General features: G+C 44.5%; 1 pseudogene; it reads left to right on the top strand.

The window, feature by feature from the left end:
* The first annotated feature begins 1,550 nt into the window (after positions 1 to 1,550).
* On the top strand, positions 1,551 to 2,271 carry LOC102505118 (annotated as a pseudogene).
* Positions 2,272 to 4,666: the final 2,395 nt, after the last annotated feature.

The following is a 4,666-nucleotide window of genomic DNA, read 5'->3' as shown; positions in this document are numbered from 1 at the left end:
TTAGCTCCGCTTGGCACCTTGAGTGGATTCTGCTGTATGAAGATGTGTACCTTTTCATAAATCTTGGCCCCTAAATTCAAGGCAACTACTTTAAGATACACAAAGCCACGTATATCCCTTTTTAGTAGGGAAGTTATCTCCAGTGGGTAATTTTACGGGACATGATTTTCTTCTTTACATACTGACTTTAGAACCTAACCTTCACTTAGCATCTAACAATCTTGTCATTTACATTCATCATGGGGAAATCGGGCTGTGAATCCAAACAAGAAAAAACCCATCTCCTGGAATCCCACGACTCAGGGATAACTACTATACATTTCTGAGGGGCTTTTCTCAAAGCAAGTGTGTACAAATGAGTATTTTTTTATATCCTTATTTTCTAAAGGGAAAACTGGAAAGAAGATGGTCTTTTGAGACCTACAGGTTGCCAGACTTGTTTTCAAAGTCTTTTCTTTAAGAATACAATGGGCTTGATTCTTCGCTTTTCAAACTCCTCTCCATCCTCTGGGCCAATTTCCTGCACTGTTAATATTTGTACCAGAAAACTCCTTGGCACTCTCAATTCTAAGCAGGTGAGAGTCAGAGTCACTCCCAATGGAAAAGGGGCTAAAGGAATGAGGATGAATCTTTTCCTTCTTCCCAGTTTGGCCTCCAGTTAGTCCTGCAGGGAATCGGGCCCAAGAAGACTGAATCACTTGCATAAATCACACCCATGCTCTGTCTCCCTCTCCCTCTGACGCTAAGCCATCATCACCATGGTACAGAGGGTACCACATACCATTGGGTCCAGATGGTACCCAACACTTGTGCCATCTGGAGACAGGTAGGCTCATCAGCATTTCTTCTTGAGACCAGATGACACAGGGAGAAATGGAAGGAACACTTAGACAGAGAGAGATATAGAAAATAAACACCCTCCCTTTGCCCCATTCAAACCATTTCTAGCCTCAGCTTGTTTCTTTTCCCAGTTGAGAAAAAAGAGATAATTTTGGCAGAGCCGAGAACGGGAGAAGCAGAGTGTCTGAGCAGCACCCTGGCCTCCTCGCCTCTCCTCCTACACCTCGTTCTTGCCACCTGCCCACCCCTGCTGCCTGCTCACCGCCCAGGTCACCTCCCACCACGGCCATCTTGCAAGTTCCCATTTAAACAAAGGCATCAAGCAGGTGGGGACATGTCTCTTCCTCCGGGTGAGAAAACCCAAGCTATGCGTATCTGGATTGGCAGTGCTGGAGAATGACTTCACTGCAAGACCCAGACCTTGGACAGTGAGCTCCAGTGTATAGAAGCGGTGCCTGAGTGGCATCTTGATGGCGCTGGTACTTTTCAGTCTGAAGGCTCCAACAGTAACATGCGTCTCATCCCTGCTGCCATGTTTTGGGACCCTTTCTGCAAGGACCCCCACAATCTGGTGTTCTTTGGAGTCTTCAAGTACCACCAAAATCCCACAGAGACCAATTGAAGGCAAACAGATGACTAACATTGTAAGCAACCCCCGCCCCTGGTTTGGAAGGAAGCAGGAATATACTCTCACGGGCACAGGTGGGCACCCCTTTGGTTGGCCTTCCAACTGCTTCCCTGGGCCCTGAGGCCCATACAGCTGTGGTTTGGGAGCAGACAAAGCCTGTGGCAGGGATGTTGTGGAGGCTCACCACTGTGTGGCCTGCTTGTACAGAAGGCCAAGGTCATGTCTGCCCAGAAGGAAATCCAGATAGGACCCTGTGAAGCAATTGACATGGGACATCATCTCTGGGTGGCCAATTTCATTTTGCATCAGATATTGGAAGACTTTGCCCCTAAGCCCATTCCTGAGAACTGGAATGGTACCAGCTGCCACCCCAACTCCAGCACCAAGGTCACGCAAGAGGAGAAGGGTCTGACGTACATTGAAGAGGCCATTGAGAAACTGAGCAAGCAGCACCTACTTCTGGGCCTACAATCCCAAGGGGGACCTGAGCAATGCCCGATGCCTAACTGGAGTCCACAAAACCCCCAGCATCAATGACTTCTCTGCCAACTTGGCCAACCATGGCACCAGCATCCATCCACATTTCCCAGAATGTTGGCCAGGAAAAGAAGAGTCCCTGTGAAGACCATTGCCCCTCTGCCAAATGTGAACCCTTTTTGGTGACAGAAGACCTCATCTGCACGTGTCTTCTCAATGAAGCTGGCAATGAGCCCATCCAATACAAAAACTAAGTGGACTAGATTTGCAGCCACCAAACCCCTCCTAATTCAACATCCCGCTCCCACTCTCACCCCTCTCTCAATTGTCCCCATAGCAGCAACTCAGAGGGTGGGATATCAAGGTCTTTTTTTACTCCTAAACCAAAAAAAAAAAAAAAAAAAAAAAAAAAAAAGAATTTGAAGAGAAGCAGAGTTCAGTGTTGAATGCTAATTAGAGGGAAAAAAATATGTTCAATATACTATGTATTTTGTAAGGGCCTGACTCCATTTTGCTCGGCTTTCTTCAATATTTGGTGATTGCAAATCTAGTCCAAGATTAGCTGTGGATTTGCAAAATCAGTGGTTTTGATTCCATTTGATCTTTGAATGGAATTAACCTTAAAAAGAAAACAGTGCTGCTTAGATGAAAGAAATCACCAGCCTCTTGCTCCCCTGAGCATCAAGTTACCTCTATACCGTGGCCAAGTGACTACTAAGGAATTTAATAATTACCTTTCCAGTTAGAATAGCACATATTCACCACACAGATTCAAGACTTTGTTTTAAATGCAACTATAAATAGGGCAGGTACTTCCAGTTTCTAACATCAGTCTTCCAAATTTCCTGTACTTATGAATAGCCTGTTGTTCAAGCTACCCAACCACAGTCAGCAAATGGGCTCGTGTGAGCTAGCACCCCTTCGCCACCTTTGTATTTATTTAACCACCTTGTTCTTAGAATAATTTTAAATGACTTTTAAAAATTACATGAGGCATAATGAAATCAAAACAATAGGTATAGAAGAAAACATTTAAAGGGGAAAACAAGAAAAAAAAAACAGATGATGAAGATTGTAAGGATGAAATTTCAGTTCTGCAGGTTATGAGGGTCTGTACTCTGGCTGAAGATTGCTTCAAATTTGAGTATAAGCAGAAAGAAAGAGGATACATGGACAGTCACATGATCTATAGTGTCCATAAAATAAAGCCAGGTGTTTAGGAGAAAAGCAACTATTCCTGGAACAAAGACCTAAGAGAAATTTCTCCCATTGATCCTCATAAAGAAAACAACATTCTTACCATAAACATGACAAGGAGCTCCATAAGTTTGTCTCTTAAAACATCTCAGTGTAGGCTGCTGGCCTCTTAAGAAATCTGAGTTTGTTAAAAGCATTTCCACTGGAGACCAAACGCGCATGGTTCAGATCCACAGCTGGTGTGATTCAAGGGTAGATTTTAAGAACTGGAAGAATAGATAGACTGTATAACCTTCAGACCATCCTCATTAAATTTTAGTTCTCTGAACCAAGCATTTGTAAGCTTTGTAAGCACAATGGGTTATGGATACTTTCCCTCTAACCTGCACTTGTGATGCTAGTTAAACATCCCTCTATTTGCTTTAACTTGAGCCAAGCCAGGGGTGGGCTCAGTACCCCTGGCGGACAGTGCAAGGAAGTGACCACACCTCATCCCCATCATCCCCTTTCTTCTCTTACAGGAAAGACTTGCAATGACAAGTTCTCTCCTTTTCCCTGCTTTACCAGTGAAGGTCTAGCTGGGCCCATCTCAGGATAGCTTTCTCATACAGTGCTGCCTTTAGACAAGTAGAGCTCATGCCCCACTGGAAATTTTCTAAGTCCCCCTCTTTTGCCCCAGACCCTGTGCCTTCCCTTTGGGGTACTCTCCAGTCTCTTTGCCTACCCTATCCTCTTCCCACTCCCCAGACATATGGGGTTGACCAGATATCCTGAGGGGTTCCAGAATTCATATCCATAGAGTCATTCTGGGGTTCTAGCTGGGTCCAGGCTTCAGGAGGACATCAGCAAAAGCATATCACTCCTCCTGGACAGTGGGATATTTCTTTTCTGGGATTGCATGGGATTGGGCTTCCAGAGTGGTACTGACATACTGATACGGGTAACACATCAGCCCCAAGGAGAGTTCAGGGCTCTGGACTATGAGGGACCACTACTGACCATTAGGTTTGAGCCGTGTGGGTGGTCTGTGCATCAGCACTCTCCTGCTCCCCTTCCCTTGACTCTGAAAAAAAAAAAAATCAGTGCCAGAGACCCACACAGAGTAGGGGGTCCCCACTCCCAGGCACAGGTAGGTGATTTGTCCACTTTCTTCCAGCTCCTACCTATTGATCTCAAGAGGAACAAATGTTTTCCTCTTTCTTCCTTCACTTTATTCCATTTGTCAGCAAAAGCTCAAGCCCTCATCACCTCTGATCAACTTAAACAGTAAAGCTAATAATGTCTTAGAGAAGGAAGAGAAAGCCATAAGTGTAAAAGTCAAATTAACCAGACTCAAAAACCAGAAGCATCAGCACCCAAAACCCTTAGAATATCTAAAGGTCCCATTCGGAATTCTCACCAAGTCTTCATCTGCCTGCACTTCAAATAAAACTCTTCACCCTTACCACCAACATTCATGATAATTAAAAATAAATTCTTATTTGGTTTTATAATCTTTCTATTTAAGCACAGATGGTGAAAAAG

The sequence above is a fragment of the Camelus ferus genome, chromosome 6, assembly GCF_009834535.1.
Source record: "Camelus ferus isolate YT-003-E chromosome 6, BCGSAC_Cfer_1.0, whole genome shotgun sequence".
Classification (NCBI taxonomy): domain Eukaryota; kingdom Metazoa; phylum Chordata; class Mammalia; order Artiodactyla; family Camelidae; genus Camelus; species Camelus ferus.
This window is presented reverse-complemented; position numbering and strand designations above follow the sequence as displayed.